This window comes from Danio rerio, chromosome 18, assembly GCF_049306965.1.
Source record: "Danio rerio strain Tuebingen ecotype United States chromosome 18, GRCz12tu, whole genome shotgun sequence".
NCBI classification, from domain to species: Eukaryota; Metazoa; Chordata; class Actinopteri; order Cypriniformes; family Danionidae; genus Danio; species Danio rerio.
The window spans coordinates 26,871,960-26,891,228 of NC_133193.1; the positions used below are offsets into that span (position 1 = coordinate 26,871,960).

General features: G+C 38.4%; 1 protein-coding gene and 1 long non-coding RNA gene across 5 annotated transcripts in view; both read right to left on the bottom strand.

Annotated features, from left to right (window-relative positions):
* The window catches only part of gnrhr4 (gonadotropin releasing hormone receptor 4), a 156,903-nt gene that overhangs the window by 55,808 nt on the left and 81,826 nt on the right, over nucleotides 1–19,269 (bottom strand). The window lies entirely within an intron of this gene.
* On the bottom strand, nucleotides 4,833–8,389 carry LOC141378839 (uncharacterized). Its single transcript, XR_012394335.1, has 2 exons — nucleotides 8,182–8,389; nucleotides 4,833–6,524 (listed from the first exon to the last, which is right to left on the bottom strand). It is a non-coding gene; the product is annotated as an uncharacterized lncRNA (long non-coding RNA).

Here is a 19,269-nt window from a genome sequence, read left to right on the forward strand (position 1 = left end):
GACTGTGACAGACCACCTTCCAAGATTTTGTATTTGGTGCTGATGTGGTGGCTGCTTTAATTCACTCTTCTAAGAAGGGCTGGAGTATGAGTCCAGAGGGAAGACTGAAAGGCGAAGGACTTCTTATACAGTAGGTGTTAAACCAGAAACGTGTTTTTGGGTGGTTAGTAATCCTCATATGGGGGAAAAGGGAACTGGGATTTTGGGATTTCCTACATTGTGTTGTGAAAAGATGTCTGGCGGAGGAGGGGGGGGGATTAAAAACGTAAATGAAATGTCTTTTGCGTGATTGTTCTGTTTTTTTTTCTTTGTTTAATGAGGAAAGAAATGGTTTCATTATGAAACAGTTAAATTTGGGGTGGATGTTTGGGTTGAAATTGGAGGTTATAGTGATTTCGAAGCATCTGAGGGAACCAAAAAATGGAAGGGTGAACATAGTATCAAGGGTGGAGTCTGTACGAACAAACAGATAACCTATGCGGAGAGTGGAAATGCATTTGGAGAAGATGCTAAGGCCCCATTTACACTAGTGCGTTTTAGTATTAAAACAGCGTTTTATATAAAAAACGATCCGCATCCCCACTAGCGTTTCACCTAGCATTTCTGAACATATTTCCGTCCACACTACGCCACCACAAACGTATATCATGTGACCATTCATGCAGTCTGAACATGCGCATACTTTGTGATAGGGGCTTGACGAATAAGGGAAGGATACGCAATGACAAAAAAGCCCCAATCAGGTAGCAAATCTCAGCAGCCCCGCCTCCGCTTTCAGATGTCTCCGTTTTCCCTCATCCACACTGAGATGGAGCAGCAGCGTTTTAAAAAGAAAACGGCCTCTCCACTGTTTCCAAAATGCTTCATTTTCGGCGTTCGAAAACTGCGGTGTAGTGTGGACGGATGGCTTAACCGTAGCAAAACTTATGCGTTTTCAAACTAAAATGCATAAGTTTTGCTACGGTTACGCCATGCTTCCACACTAAGTCAGAGTTTTCGAGAGCCGAAAACAGAGCGTTTTGTGGTGATTAGGGCAGATGAGGTAGTACGAAGGAAGTGTTGAGACACCTGGATAAAATTTGTTGGATAAACCTGAAATGAGAAATTCAGAAAAGTTAGAGTCAGGGTGAAAACTTAATTCAGAAGAGCATTGAGATATATTCACGGGAATTCACGGGAATTCAAGTGGCACGCTGCTGCAATAGCTGCAAGTATGCAGGAATTTACAAGAGTGGTGAAAGCACCTGGTTTTATTTGGTCACGCCGATCACTTGACGCAGAAGCATAAACCAGGCTTTAAGGTTGGAGCTGGTAGCAATTGGCTGATGGGAGGAAAAATAATGTGCTGAAGTATGTGGGGTTAAGGGGTATGGAAAACTGCAGAGGGTTGTGAATAGTAAAAGTAGTGGGAGAAGGCCAGGGAAAGGGGGTAGGGAAAAGTTGGTTGGTAAACTGGGGAGCTGGGATATTGTCCGGTTATTTGTTGGTAGTTGGATATTGTAGCAGTGGTGTTCTTTCATTCTTGTGATGCTGGTGAAGGTAAGTGGCAGATTGAAGTTGCAGGGGAAGGAGATCGTTGACAGCATTGGACTTGGGTGGTAGAAGAGTGGATTGGAGTGGGTGGTAGAGAAGTGGCTGAGTCTCGAAGAGAGTGGGGCTTTTGCTAGAGTTGTTGGTGCTGTTGTTAAATATGTCGATGATGAAGAGTAGTGCTATAGAAGTCGCATGGTGTTCTGTAGTGGTTGTGTTCTTCAAAAAATGAAAAAAGTAAGCTAAGATAAAATATGCTATTTATTCTAAACTTGGATTTATCCGATTGGTTATCGATGCTTGTTGATGTGTAACTATGATCAATCATAGCATGTCATTCTCTCAAAATTAGTTTTTAAAACTTCACAAATGTAAATAGTGTTTAATTAACAGCAAGTATATTAGTGTTTACTATGGTAACCTGTATCATATTCTGACTTATTTTTCAGATACAATGTGGTACCAGGGTAATTGGTCTTTTTGCACTAACAACTTGATTTCCTGAAGTGAGGACAACATCACAATTCAAATTTTGCATGGAGACAAAGGTCAGGAAACGACCTGTTTGAAGCAGAAACCAAGATGACCCTCTTACTAGAAGGTTGTCATCACTGGGAAAATCGTTTTTATAAAAACATACAGTATTTTCATGGAATACAATGCCCTAGGTTATTTCCATTAGACCTTTCTCACCCACACACTCTTCCTCCCTGGCTCATTCTCAATGTATAGTAGGTTATTTTCCTGCATTTGATGTTCCCCATTCCACCCTAAGAAGATGTTCAATGTTCTCCGGTGAACTTTTCTCAGTATCTAAGAAACAAATGAATGGCAGATAAGCGTTTATTAGGTACTGTAGGTAGGAGGTGTATTCATATTCATCTTGGTCAATTTGCATTTAGACATGTGTGACACATAGTGATTTTGTGCAAAAATTGCTTTAACAAAGAGAAAAATGTGCAGCATTTCTGATTAGTTCTGCTGACCACGAACTGAACCACAAGTGAAAAAATACCCAAACCATTTTTCAGGTCATTATCACCAAGGAGAGGGTCAAAACCTGCTGCAAATATGAACTGTGACATAACAAAGATGATTCATTAGGTCAGTGTTATTTTCAAAAGCAAACAGGCTGCTGCAAATGATAGTAATGATGCAATCTGAGGCATCATGCGTGCAATCCATTCAGCACTGACATTTATTTGTTCAGTTCCTTTTTTATTTTATGCATTTATGCTTTTTATTTTGCCATTGACAAAAGTCTGCTCATTCTTCCATTTTCCGTTCAGTGGCAGGATCTTTTAAACTCTAAAGTTGTAGCTGACTAACTTGTTCTTTATAAGAAGGGTTTACTGTACACCATCTAATAGCTGCTAGGCTTAGCACAATCAAAAGTGGCTCCTATATACCCATTTACCTGCTTGCCATTTATACATAAAAATGCTAAATCATCATTGCAAGAGGTTGAACAATTATAACTTCATAATGTGTTATTAAAAGCTGGCCTTAAGCTCACGTCACTGATCTTTAATATTCATTTTTTATCTTAATTATTGTTACAATTCCAATAACTGCCTTTAATAATAATTTATTTTATATTGCAATGGCAAAGCTGACTGTCACATGATCTTTCATAAATTCTTCATTATCATTTTCTTGTGTCAAAATTTGATGCATACTTACTTAACTAAAATATTCATTTCTTTTTAAATCTCATACTGACCTTCAAGTAGTGTAGTTTAACCAACTGATTATTAACATACTGTTAGTTCTTCTGGCATCTCCCCACTAAAGAAAAACCAATGAAATCTGGACAAAACCTTTTTACTATAACAGTGCATCGCATACGGTGTTGCCTAGTCACATAATTGTAGGAAGCTTGGAGGGAGACAAATAAATGAGAAGCCAATTGTGAGCAGAGAAGCAAGCCCTTAAGGGTTTATTTTCAGGTTAAATTAGCATCACTGAAACATCAATTTCATTCGCACAACAAAACAATTACATTATTTTAATTTTTTTTTAAAGTACCATTGGAGCTGTTTCATCGATGCCCTTGTTTAACATTTACTGTAGTATCATAAAACATGCAATTATTAAATCAGACGCAATATGTTTTTTTTTAAGCACAAAGCACAAGCATCTTAATCATATGAAACTCATCTGAATGACATGTATATATTTCCAGATATGAGATTCCTTAAAATATAATTCTTAGAATAAATCTAAACGATCTTACCAATTATATATATATATATATATATATATATATATATATATATATATATATATATATATATATATATATATATATATATATATTTATATATATATATATATATATATATATATATATATTTATATATATATATATATATATATATATATATATATATATATATATATATATATAAATATATATATATATATATATATATATATATATATATATATATATATATATATATATATATATATATATATATATTTATATATATATATATATATATATATATTTATATATATATATATATATATATATATATATATATTTATATATATATATATATATATATATATATATTTATATATATATATATATATATATATATATATATATATATATATATATATATATATATATATATATATATATATTAATAGCCTCCAAGAAAAAGCAATACATTTATTACAGTACTTTTTTACGAAAAACCCAATTGTTCATTGTTAGTGTATGCTAACTCACGGTGCATTAAAGGTGCAGAAGTTGATTGTCTTCAAAAACATTTTTTTTTTTTTTTTGTGCTGGTTGAAAGTCTAGAAAGATTATGTAAATGTGTTTCTATGTATTTTTATATTTTTGTATTTTTATATTTTGGGTAAGGTACAAGACTAAAAAATGTTCTTCCAATTAAAAAATTGTCAGGTCGACAAATAACTCTATTACGACAGTTAACTCAAACTGTCTGTCAACAAATTTAAATTTGTATTTCTGCGCAGCCTCTTTACGCAAACAGATACGTCATTTGCATGTACACAAGAAGCATGGCTACCTACTGACAGTGAGAGACATCAGGCAAACTCTGCATCAACCTCTAAGGCTTCTTTCTGAAAGACCAACGTGGCCTTGTATCCATGAAAAGAACGATTGTTTTTGAAAGGGCTTCAAGGAATCCAAACTTTTCTAAATCCTGAATCAATATCGAAATGAATTTTGCACACTGGAGGGAAATGGCGTTATGCAGTTCAAAACCACGATCAGAAGGGTTACACCATGGCAGAAGAATTACTATTAGACGGGTATGTTTTAAAACTATTTTAGCCACGCAAAGTTTATGTCGATTGTGTTCTAGTTTATCAATGGGTTTATGGGAAGGTGTTTTTCAGCTTCTGAAAACATCCGGCAAGATATTTTTTACGTATCTTTTAGAGCATCGATAATAGAGTTAGTTAAATAGACCTAATCATTCATTTAGTTGTTCAAGTGTAATAGGATATGAAAACAAGCGATGTACGAGGATTGGTGAGCACAATGGAGAATGAAAAGTCACTCCATGTCTTGGTATTGCAAGTAAAACCATGGCAGAATATTTCTGTTTTAAGCACTCCTTTTTTCTGATCAGATTTTTATTTAGTTGAATAAAAAAAAAAACATAAGTAAATAGCGCTTTTCTGTCTAACCAGCTTTGCTGAGGTGAAGTTTGATTTATATTCGCACATTCGTTCGTTTTTGAACAGTGACAACTCTTGTCACGCTCCCACTCTAACCTCATACTTTGAATATTGAGTCTGAAATAGCATGTAGGAATGACTTCAAAACAACATTAGCACTGTTATAATGACTGTGAAAAATGTTGTATTTTATAGTCATTGGCTGATTATATGATTTCACTATTTTGAATTTGCAAACAATACTTTTCTAAAATTATATTATCTAAATGAAAATCCGAATGTGCGAATTTAAAACAAACTTTACCCCTATGCCAGATTTGGAGAAATGTAGTTCTTGCACCTGCTGGCCTGTCAACAACTACACTGGACAAAGTGCATCTCTCGAGTTTTCTAACTGGTGAATGACATGATCTAGTGTTCTATAAGGTTGTCTATCATCACCAGTGTTCGTGAATTCATGACTTTTAGAAGGCAGGGGAGGGATGGCAATTTTTATTATTCTAATGCTAGCATTCTGGCAGATCACCTACTGCACCTTTTAACACTAATGTTAACAAGCATGAACTTGGATGTTAATAATGCATCAGTAACTGTTGAACTATGATTAATGAATTGGGTACAAGTATTGTTTACACTTAGTTCATGTTAGTAAATACATTAACTACTGAAACCATATTGTAAAGTGCGAGTAAAATACAAACAGAATAGAAAGAGTTCATTCTTAATAATGAACCTGGTATGATGGAATTTTTCTGAGTTCTTATAAAGCAATACAATGAGTCTGTGTAAAAAAATAAATAAACAAAAAACAAAAGAAACAATATTGCTATTAAAAATAAAAGAAGTAGTTTAATAAAAGCTGTGTAAACTCTTGTTAATAAAAATTCAGACCATGTTAAACTCCTGCTAGTATGTTTTCTGCCCAATGTGATATGTTGCGCCCAGAATGCAAAATTCCAGAGTTCCAAAGAAATATATTCTGCATGCAAAAACCATACATGCCTGCAAGACTTTGAGATAAGAGTCAAATCTTAAGCTCTCAAGCACCAAGAAAAATATCCTCCAGCTTTATGAAAAAATTAGTCCAGGAAGGCAATCTGAGTGAGTTGGTAAGAGGTGAACCTTACATGGATGAAGTCGACATGGTCGGACAGATATTATCCCATTGAGAGTGTGGTCTAAAGCCATGTGCAGTGTCTAGTGGTAGAAATAAAAGGTCAAGCAATGTAGGAATGTGTCATATGGACTTCTTTTGATATGGCGAAGACTGATCCTCCACTGACATACATGCTGTTCTGCTTGTAACAAGTTATTTTTGAACATCTCTGCAAAAAAAAAAAAAAAAAAAAAAATACAATCAACAGTCATGTAGGGTGATATTTAAGATCTAGAGTAACCTGGGCTTCAGAATTTTTTTATTTTATTTTATTGGTAGAATTATTAACATATAGAGTGACCTGTATAATTGGCTTACTGAACACACAGTATTACTGTAATTAATATGTTTTGTTGTTGTTTTATGTGTGTATCAATTGGGAGTCAGACTCCCCAATTAATTTTTTTTTGTTATGTTTTGTAAATTAGTTAGAGAACAAAATTTGATTCTCAAATGCATTATTGTTATGAATATTATTTTTGTTTGTTGTTTGTTTGTTTGTTTGTTTATGAATCAACTGCATACGGCAAAACCAAAGTCTGACTCCTAAAGAAATTTATGATTCATCTTCTGTAAGCTCTCTTATTCTTAGTATGGTTTTACTAACTTTATTACAGAGAGACAGAGTTTACTTGTGTCTCGAAAGCAAAAAAAACTGAGTACTTTAATTTCTAACATCTCAAGTTATTTCAAAATCAGAGCATATAAACCATTTTGTAACTTTTTTGTGTGTGTTTGTATGCTACTTTTTATGGCTTTGCGATGTAAACTGGCATGTTGCTATGTCAATAATGTGCTCTAGTAGGTACATAAATATCAAAAACAACAAAACAATAAAAAAGTCAAGCATTTTGGTGTGACTCAAGAGTCAGATCTGAATTTCAGTAGTCACGTTAAAGCAGACAGTAAACCAGCATACTATCATCTCAAAAACATAAGAGTTTTATCACCAGCAAGGTGGATTACTGCAATAGACTCTTCACTGGCCCTCCCAAAAAGACAGATTGCAGCTCATTTAGAACACTGCTGCCAGGATTCTGAGCAAAACCAGGGAATCTGAGCATACACACACCTGTCCTGTATTTACATGGGGTCTATTAATCACTAAATAGCCTAGGATCGAAAAATACATTATGCTCACTGAATACAACTCAACAGGTCACTCAGATCATTTGAATCATGTAAATTAGAAATTCCAAGGGAAGTTCAGTCAAACCAGGGTGAATCCACATTTGCTACTACGCTCTCTGCTAACGGAAATGATCTGTTAGAAATGAGCTGTCAGAAATGATCAGATATGCTCCAACATTAGGCACAGTCAAATTAAGATTGAAAACACTTCTGTTTAGCCGTGCCTTTACTGAATGAGCACTGTGCTATGTCCGACAGATCGCACTATTGTGTCTTTCTTTTCTTTTTCATTCTTTTATAACCTGTTTTTAACACATTTTTTCTGTTTTTCATTATGGTTATTCCTTGTTGTTTTTATTTTATTATACTTTTTTATTTTATTTCTGTTTATGTAAAACACTTTGAATTACTTTTGTGTATGAAATGTGCTATATAAACAAACATGCCTTGCCTGAATAGGTTTTTTTTTTTTTTTTAATAATTAACATTTTCACAGTTTTGTATATTTTCTTACAATAATTATAATTGTGTAATTGTGATGCATTGTATTCACATACAGTATAGTTGATGAATATTGTAAGGTGGGTTGATTCATAAACTCCTTCTTTCACTCAAAATATTTACAAATTATTTTACATTTGTAAGAAAATTATAGTATATTCTAAATGAGATGGATGGTGCTTTATATGACTTACTTATCTCTGCAATGTCTGGCTGTATCAAGATAGTCCCAAATCTCTCTGTGGACAGTGTGTGTCGACAATTGTTTTTTTATGGTGATAAGTGCTGTGAACCCACATTCACAAAGGTCCATTTTCCTGAAGGGCATCGAAGTCTTCAAAGTGCGATTTATTCATACAGGATCCTCTGCATGCAGGCCTTTCCAGAAATATGGTGTGAATTCTGTTTTCAAAAAAGGCTTTTAGTGAGACCCTCTTGCTCAGAAATGGTTATCTGGGCTGTCATAGAATAAATGTCAAATGCAGCTGTTATCAATAGCCACATTTACATGTACACCGTTTTCAGCTTGCCATTCTGATTAAAATTGTTATAGAAAGAGTTGGTAGACTGTTTAAAGAGACATTATATGATAATAACATGTGCTGGTGCTTTCAGTCTAAATGTGCAAATTAGACTATCCTTGTTGCTTTTTTTATTCCTGTTAACATGAGTTCCATTATTTATTATGCACACTATTTTTATGTAAAGGACTCAGTGAAAACCCTTATTGCACTAACATGATGCCCCATATTTTCATATTGATGCTAGTTATCTCTGGCACAAACAGCTGTGTATGGTTAACAAGAACAAATTCTGAGCTGTGCAGAACAGTGCTGTTGCAAATCGTAATAGTATGCTAATCACTTAAACATGTTTACATAGCAGGATCTTTATTTTGTTGGTTTATATAAAGGTTTAGCCCATCTCTTTTTAACTGCATTACATTTTCATTTTGTTTGGGCATTTCGTAAACATTTGATTACTTTACAAATTCTGTGGATGGATAAGTATTGTGAACAAAATCGATGAAAACACATGGAGGAACACCTTCGCATGTTGAGATGTACTTAGTATGTGTGTGTGCTGGCGCTCACCGGCTACTTCACATGCACATGGGTCAGAGCTTGAAGGTAAACAAACATTGGCTTATCATAAGAATTTTATCAATAATTTTTACACAGTTGCATTAAGAAACATAGAAATTTTATCCGACTAACATAGCAGCTAAATGTGTCTGGAAAAAATTCTAAAGCTTTCATTTTCATAAACAGCGCGGATGTAAATGCCTCTGAGTGTTCTGATTGGCTAAAGTAGTTGTCTCACGTCAGTGCATTCTAGACGTGAACACGCTCTTTCAGGCAATCTTTCTTATGTGTTCACACAGTGCAGCATTCCGGCAAATTACTGGGAATGTTACAACTTTTCCTTCCAGAAAGTTGTGGAACGAATTTACCGGTATTTTCAAAAAGGGCCTGTTTACACGTACAGAAATTTACGGAAAATTGCAGGTAATTTTCCGGAAAGGTCTGTATGTGTGAAAGGGGCTATTGTCTGGCTTTGCAAAGTATCTTTGCAACAATCCTTGATTTTGGACAATCCTTGTAATCTGAGGTTCACCTCATTCAAAGTGGAAAGAAATCTCCAAGATAGGCCAATATTGTGAGCTTTTTTGTCCTGTGGTCATTCACACAAATTCAAAAAGACGGACAAAAAAAGGCTTGTCTATCAATCTATCAATTCACATCAAAACCTTCCTTCTTGACAGCCATTGAACAAAAGATTAGCAGAATAGCCATTTCAAGATACAGTGCATTTGTTTTCATAGCACTTCACCTTTTCCACATTTGTTACAGCCTTTTTCCAAAATGGATTAAATTAATTTATTTCCTCAAAATTTTACACACAGTACTCCATAATGACAATGTGAGAATACGACGCCACAAGTTTGGCACACCTGTCTTTAGGAATTTTTGCCCATTCCTCTTTGCAGTACCAGTATCAGGTTGGAGGGGAAGTGATGGTTTACAGCCATTTTCAGATCTTTCCAGAGATGTTCAATAGGATTTAGGGTCTGGGGTCTGGCTGGGCCACTCAAGGACATACTTTTGAGTTGTTGTGAAGCCACCCCATTGATATTTAAAGACCACAGACATCTGCATTGTGAAATGCCGAGATTTTTTTTTTCCATTCAGCATGTGGTATGAAATTCCATTTAAACATAACTCTTCCAGCAGTTCATAGTTACATCCAATATCTTGTTTGTCAGGGAGGGCATGCATGAAATGTTTGTGAATGAAAGTGGAAGTGCAAAACTGCAATTAAAATTGACAAATTAAAAATGAAACACCCGAAATTACATGAAACCCTGGAGGATATGTGGATAGCTCGTTGACACAATGATGTTGATAGAAATATGTGCTATAACATGTAAAACGGGATCATGAAAGTAACACTCAAAAAGCAACTCATGTAAACACCTTAGTCTTATTATTCTCCTAATTAAATTAAAGCAAATAATTTGATTACTGATGTCCATGTAAACGTAGTCACTGTCCTGCGGGAAGATGAACTTTTGCCCCAGTCTGAGGTCAAGAGCACTCTGAAGCAGGTTTTCATTCAGGATGTCTCTGTACATTGCTGCATTCATCTTTCCCTCTATCCTGACTAGTCTTCCAGTGCCTGCTGCTGAAAAACATCCACACAGCATGATGCTGCCACTACCATGCTTCACTGTAAGGATGGTATTAGCCTGGTGATGAGCGGTGCCTGGTTTTCTCCAAACGTTCTGAGAGTTCTTCAGAAGCCTTTTGGCAAATTCCAGGCGGGGAGTGGCTTCTGTCTGGCCACTCTACCATACAGGCCTGACTGGTGGACTGCTGCAAAGATAGTTATCCTTCTGGAAGGTTCTCCTCTCTCCACAGAAGAACGCTGGAGCTGAGTGTCACAGAGTGACCAGTAGGTTATTGATCACCTCCCTGACTAAGGCCCTTCCGCCCGATCACTCAGCTTAGATGACCGGCCAGCTCTAGGAAGAGTCCTGGTGGTTACAAACATCTTCCACTTGCGGATGATGGAGGCCATTGTGCTCATTGGAACATTTAGAGCAACAGAGCGTTTTCTGTAAACCTCATATATATAACCTTATATAGACGGGTGTATGCCTTTTCAAATCATGTCCAATCAACTAAATTTACCACAGGTGAACTCCAATTTACCTGCTAAAACATCTCAACAATGATCAGTTGAAACAGAATGTACCTGAGCTCAATTTAGAGCTTCACGGCCGAGGCTGTGAATACTGATGTACATGTGATTTTTTCATTTTTTTTTTTTTTTTAATGAAATAATGATTTATACATTTGCAAAATTTAAAAAAAAAAATCACATTGTCATTATACGGTATTGTGTGTAGAATTTTGAGGAAATAAATTAATTTAATCCATTTTGCAATAATGCTGTAACTTAAAATAAATGTGGAAAAAGTGAAGCACTATGAATACTTTCTGAATGCACTGTATAGAAAGAATACAATAAGACCTTGTTCTAAGAAGGATCGCAAAGCCCTTAAAGCATACTGTACAATAGAAACTATCATAATACTTTTCTGTGGATGCTGCAATGTGCCAATCTGTTTGCACATGTGCCATTCCATTATTCTACCCAGTCATGAGTTTTGCTCCATCTCTACAGATGCCCACACATTTTGGAAACAGACGCCCAAGTGATCCAAAAGCTATCTGAAAAATTGGAAATCTCCTAGGTTTCTTTTCCATTCAAAAGAAAAGCACTCATAATTGTATCAGACATATACAATACCAACAGCTTAGCTAAACCAGCCACATCTGTTGATTCATTAAATTGCCTATTATTTGCTTGTTTTAGTATGGAGTAGCTCTTAAAAAAAAAAGCCTTCAGCCATATCAGCAGTTATGTCTGATGATGATGTAATTTTTAAGTGTAATTTTAACCATTTTGGCTACTCTGCAACTCACCATTTAGGATGCTTCCGGACCATTCCTGGTAAAAATAATTATTAGTTTTAGGCAGCACTTTCCATTACATAGTTTTAATTATCTTTTGGGAAAAAAGCTGAATGCTTTGCTTACAGAATAAATGCCTGTGCCAGATTCATGCGTTTATGAGAGTACTTTTTCCACATTTAACAAACTGTAAGTAATTGTCTTCACTGCCAATGTATGTAAAGCCAAATAAAGCATATTTCTCCTACACTAATATATTGAACTGTAAATGAACTGTATTTTGGATTTTTGGAATCCAAATCCAATTTTTTTTTTGCTTAAAAATGAGATCACGATTCTTTCTCACGATTATTTAGATGTAAAATAACGGTTGATATGAGTAGGCTATTATTACTGTTAATTCTCAAACATATCATCACCTTGGAATTATAAGGTTCTATCTGCATTCTGAATGATTTTGAGATATTGAGCTTCAAAGTTTTTGCAATCTATATAGCAAACAGTATGTGTGCAACATTTTTTTTTGAGTTTTCAAATGTAAACAATAAGTTGTTATTTATTAAGAATATGTCAATAACCAAATTTTGACAAAAATGTCAGATAGAACCATATAATTCTAAAGTGATGATATGGGAAAACAACACTAATAATATTAGGCCTATGTGTAGCTCCACTGCTGCTTAAAATGCTAAATTTTGTACAGTCATTATGGTGGACTTGAACAGACTTTTAATATGTCCTGTTTGTTAATTCACAGTAAAATGATGACATCAGAATACAACTATTCATAATTATAAAGTTGAATTATTATAATTAAGACGTGCTTCTCATTTCTCATTGTCAGCATTATTAGACCATTTGTTTTCACTGGTAAAAATCAGACATTTTTGTATTTATATTCAACATTATATAAGCTAGAGTAGCTATACTGACACTGTAAAATATTTATTTTCATGCACAACACTGTGTTAGCTATGAAAGAAAAAAAGCATATCAAATGCTTGTCTTAATCATAATTGTAAAATGCGTCATGATCATTTCAATGATGTGCGCACAGGTTTCACTTTCACTTCCCAGTGCGGCTCATTGCTGCCGTCCATCACTGCGACAAAACACACACACATGCAAATCATTCTTTCAGCGCGGCTCACAAACGATCGCACTGTGCAACAAACTGAACATTATTTACAACGTTATAACTTGTTATTCACAGCATATGCAGGTTCTATTCACCAAAGTAGCCTTCATTGGCTTTAAGCTTCTCTCCTGATCTTGAAAATATAACTGGCTGAATCGTAGAATTAAAAAAGCTGAATTAAGATCGTGTGTAGGGTCGAACCGAGATCGTGATCTTTTTTCGATTAATCGTGCAGCCCTAGCATTGATATCAGGACCTACAGTATATTTGCTGTGAATGACATACATGTGGTCAGCAATGATGTGCAGATATGCATAACTCTTAAGTGGATTTATTTCTGGACCATTTTTTAAAATAGTTTTTCCTGTGATTCACATGCTCAGACAGATGGTCACTTATTTAAGAATGTGACATTAATAAGGTAAAATAAATAATATTATATTTAAGTATTTTGTCAACATATACAGTATGCTACAATATGTACAGTAATGCACGTGGTGAGGAATAAAGACACCAGTTCGTTTGGGGAGGGAGAAATAAATAGAAAAGGTCATCTGAGTGCAAGTTATATAAAGATAAATGTGTTAGTCAAAGTGACAGGTCCCATGACGTATATAACAGCTGAATCTGTAAAGAGGGAGAGTAACAGGAAAAGACATGAAGGATGACTCACCAATGACACAAACATGGACTTCACCTCTGTGCTGACCTTTCTTTACCTCAACACAAAGAGTATTCCTCCATACAAAATGAAATGAGTAAATGCAGATCAGTGTTTTAGAAAATAACATATTGTTTTGAAATTTAGCGTTTGAAATCTGTTGTTTGTTGTTTATATGCCTTTACTGTACATCAAATGACAAACTATACGTTTTGGACCCAATACTGCCAATTACTAAAGCAATAAACCCCATGAAGCTGTGGCTTACAGTGGTGTTGGTTGCCAAGCAACAGTCACATGTGTGATCTATGATCTGTACAGTCCTTTCTCTCATATATTTATTTATTTATATCTATGTTTTTTTTTTTTTACTAGGGATAAGCAGGTAGAAAAAAAACAAAACTTTTAGCCAATCAGTATCAAGAATTTTAACATACGATGGACTAAAAAGGGTAATCAACAGCCTGCTAATCTTTAAAGGATTTCCAATGTATCAAAACAAAGATCCACCTGATGCAAAGTATTTCTAATAGCTAGTAAAGACATGTGTTACCTGCATCTTTGGAAATATGTTTGAGTAAGACTCAACCATCAGAATCAAGAACCAGAACTTTGTCTTTTATAAGGCTGAAAGCTTAAAATAATTTAATTCATTTATTTTGTGTATTTAACACTTGAATATATTAAATACACATTGTATATCAATAATTGTATATCAATAAATAACAGAAATGTTTTCTGATACATATAATTAGCATGATATCTGCATGCAAATGTATTCCCAGCTAATACTGTACCAAAAATCCAACTTGAAAAAAAAGTTAAAATTACTAGTACTTTTGTTGGTTTGGCAAAAATGTGTAAAAATGTTTGTAAAACATTTAACTGGTTTACTTAATCTAAATCAAAATGTTCTTTATTAACCGGGTGGTCCATTATGATATCATATTTTAAACTTTAGCTCAGGTGTAATGTAGGTGTGTGAACATAATAAGCATCTCTGAATGTAAAATGCTCTAAGTTCAACGCAAAAGGAGAACGCTCTGGTTACTAAGGTAACCCTCGTTCCCAGAGGAGGGAACAGAAATGCTATAAGTGGATTTAATCCACGTATGGGGATTTAATTTACGTATGGGGATTTCGTTCAGAAAGCCAATCGTCTGAAAGAGTATATAAACGGGCCAATGAAATGCCAAATGAGTTAGCACCATCAGCTTGCGCACCTGATGCTTGTTGCAATCAATTTAGCATATAAGCACAGGAAAAGCAAGACGACACTAACCTTTTAAGCTGAAGAGACTGATACCTACAGCTAAGGAACAATCATTATGGCGATGCTATATAGCATTACAGTTCCCCTCTTCAGGGAACGAGGGTTACCTTAGTAACCAGAGCGTTCCCCTTTGTATGGGGAACTTCAATGCTATAAGTGGATTAAATCCACGTATGGGTAAATGTCTGAAAAACGCCATAATGCCTGCACCTTACCTTAGAGGATAGCCAGGCATAGCTTGAGCGCTCCTGCATCAAAGAGAGGCGCGGTCTTCCAACGTGATTCCTGGCCTTTATCCCACTTCAAAGAAGATTTACGGATTTAGATATATTTTTCAGGAACCGCAAGCGTCTAGATAATTTCTAGGAATTTAATAACACAGTACGTTGGGAAAGCGTGCAGTCCCGATAGGGAGGTAGCTGCAAAGGCCACCTGCTACCCAATGGGGAGATATGATGACAGGTTATATGGACTAGCCCTGAGAAAGGGGAGTATGCATATAATAAGATGGTTAGCGGAGAGGGAAGACACGGGTCCGCCTTTGAGGCATATGGAATTGCCTAGTGGGGATCACACATAGCGGGCACCTATATCCAAAACACGGGCTGACCAGCGTAATGGGCCAGCAAGTGATTCAGTGCTGGGGGCCTTGGAGGAATCTGCAGGGCTCACCTAAGCAGGGAACTTTACTGACAGAGTGAATAAGCGCACGTATCTCCATGTTAGGGAGAATGGCGCAGCAAGTGTATTTCAACACATTAACCGAGTTGTTTACTCAATCACCAAGGGTTACCTAATACCCTTGAGGAAACCAGTTCCACTCGCAGATTATAAAACCTTGCAAATGTATTAGGTGTTGCCCAGCCTGCAGCTCTACAGATGTCTGTTAGAGAGGCGCTGCGTGCACGCGCCCAAGAGGATGTGATGTTCCGAGTGGAGTGCGCACGCACTTCTGGGGGACATGGCTTGCCCTGGCTCTGGTAAGCGAGGGAGATAGCATCCACTATCCAGTGGGCCAACCTCTGTCTTGATTTGGCACTTCCCTGCTGCCGACCGCCATAACAGACGAAGAGCTGCTCAGATGATCTAAAGCTCTGAGTGCGGTCCAGATAAATTCGCAAAGCGCGAACTGGACAAAGTAAAGAAAGGGCTGGGTCTGCCTCCTCCGGGGGCAGTGCTTGCAGGCTCACTACCTGGTCTTTAAATGGTGTGGTAGGAACCTTGGGCACATATGCCACGCGGGGTCTCAGGAAACAAGAGAGTAAGCCAGCCCGAATTACAGGCATGAGTCACTGACCGAAAAATGCCACCAGGTCCCCGACCCTTTTAATCGATATCAACGCGACCAGCAAAGCTGTCTTCAGGGACAGATATCTTAAAGATACTGAGTCGAAGTTCAAAGGGATCTGACGCAGGCTTGTGAGAACCAGGGCAAGATCCCAAGGGGGCATGAGAGGGGGGCGGGTTAAATAAATTCGCCTAGCGCCTCTGAGGAACCGGATGATGAGGTTATGCCTTCCCATGGTGCTGCCAGCCACTGCGTCATGAGAAAGGAACAACTGCCAATGAGCGTTCTCGGGGGAAGCAAACAGATCGATCTGAATTTCCCTGATTTGCGCCCATATCAGCTGAACAGACTCGGGGTGGAGTCTCCACGGCTGCACGGTTGAGCTTGCATGTAATGCAAATGGCGCGCAGCGATTTTAGCCGCGTATGACTCCAGAGGAGCAGACGGCGGGAAAGCTGAGACATCCGGCGAGAGCGAATACCCCCCATGCGGTTGATATACGCCACCGCCGTCGTGCTGTCCATCCTGACCAGCACGTGCTGCTGCTCCAGCACCAGAAAAAAAAGGTAGAGAGCGAGGAACACTGCCAACAGCTCTAGGCGATTGATATGCCAATGCAACTGGGTTCCTTTCCACAGGCCTGCAGCTGCATGCCCGCAACACACAGCCCCCAGCCCGTGCTAGAAGCATCTGTTGAAACAACAACATGACTGGACGCCTGTCCTAGAAGCACTCCGGCCAGTAGAAACGAGGGGTCGTTCCAAGGGCTGAGGGCGTGTTGATACAGGGCAACCACATTGACTCAGCGTATGCCCGTGTGCCATGCGCGTCTGGGGACTCGATCGTAAAGCCATTGCTAAAGTTTTCTCATATGGAGTAATCCGAGCGGCATAACAGCGGCTGTGGATGCAATATGCCCCAGAAGCCTCTGAAATAATTTTAGTGGGACCACTATTTTGCTGTCAAACTCTCTCAGACAGTTCAGCATTAGCTGAGCACGCTCTCCGGAGAGGTGACCGAGTCCAGCTCCAGCCCGAGATTGCCAAGCTCGACTTTTGAACGCAAACCGCAAAAACTGACGGTGGCGTGGAAGAATGGAGACATGGAAGTACGTGTCCTTCAGGTCTATCACTGCAAACCAATCCTGAGGACAAACGCACCGGAGAATGCACTTCTGCGTGAGCATTCTGAACAGCAGCTTGTGCAGGCAGCGGTTCAAAACGCGCAGATATAGGATTGGCCGTGACCCACTGCTCTTTTTGGGCACCATGAAGGGCTGTAAAACCTGCTCTCCATCTCGGCTGGAGGGACCAGCTCGATTGCATCCTTCGCAAGGAGGACAGCAATCTCCTCTCGCAAGACAGGGGCGGACAGGGGGTTGACCCTGGTGTACACACCCGTGAACTTGGGAGGCCGCTTTGCGAATTGAATCGCGTAGCCGAGTCTGATTGTGCGTATAAGCCACCGTGAAGGGCTGGCCCACACTAACCAGGCAGGCAGAGCTCTCGCTAATGGACTCATTGCTACTATCACTGATGTACCAGCAGTGGGGCAGCGCGGAGTGGGTGTGCTGATCTGGGAAGTGCAAGGGTCCTGCGGAAGAGCTGGAATCGAGAGATTCACATCTGTAACATCTGTGGAAGTGGAAAAGTGCTCTTTCATTGATGTTTGCGTGGCAGTGAAAATTGCCGTTGGAAATGGGGCCCGCCCCTCCAGCGGGGAAAGAGCAAATTCACTTTTCTCTGGACGACCTGCCCCAGGTACGCTTCGCGGTCCATTACTGGACTTTCAAGGTGCTTCAGTGAGGAGCAGCAGATATGGATGGCTCGGCGGGCAGAGCGGGCTTACAGTGCCCCGCGTACCCAGGTACAAACATTGACTGCAATGGCGCTTGACCTGGGGAATCGCTTCATACCCCCTGGCTGCTCCGTCAAGAGTGGTGAGGGCGGAGGGACAAGCAGCACGGGCAGAAAAAGGTGCCCTCCAAGACTGCGCGAGCCTACTGTGCACCTCCGGGAAGGAGGGGACAAGAGGCTTCGAAGGTTTGGCCCTCTTGTCCTCTATGTAGCACCCATCTAGTTGGTCCGGCCACGGAGTTGGAGGATAAACCAACCCCACTGCCGAAGCAGCCCGGGAAAGCACGACTAACATGTCCGTTTCAGGATCCGTTTGACAGTGCTCACCTGCCCGTGGGCGGCGAGTAGGCCTGGATCCTCGTAGGACAATGAAAGCCCACCCTTCGATGCAGCAGTGGACGACTGGTCCCCGGTGTCATCGAACGTAAGGGCTACCATCTGGTTAGACGGATCGTTTTCTCCGCTCGAAGCTTGGATGGAGTGCCTGGAGGAGCGGGAGGTCCGCAGGCCCAGAGGCGACGGATAATCTCCCACTGAAACTCTCAGACCTGCCCGAGTGCCCACTGCATTGCAGGTGACAGCTGGGCTGGTTCACCCTTTTGCAAGGGCTAGCCGCGATCTTAACTGCGCAACAGACATGGCATCGCAATGATGACATGAACTGCCCACGAGTACCGCATTACATGCAACGCAGTCCCCATCATCCAGGCACAGGAAACCACCGCACCCAGAAACGCACGGTCGGAGCGGCATTTTGAAAAGGATGTGCTGCAACTCTGTAAAATCCTGTAATAATAAAATGACACCTCTCCAGAAACTAACTAATACTCTTATGTTAACCCAACAAGGACTCCAAATATGTTTTGTATTAGTGACAAGTTATTTTAGGTCAGTGCAGCTAATGTTTCCAAAAGTTTAGTGAACAGGAAAAAATGAAAGAAAATAAGGAAATATGTTTTTTTGTTGTTGTACTGACTTAATTGTTTACAGTGTACTTTATTGGTATGTTTTGGTATTTGCTACTTACAGTAAAGCTGTAAAGTTACATACTGGCAATTTCTGTTGCTCTTCATTTATAATGAAGGG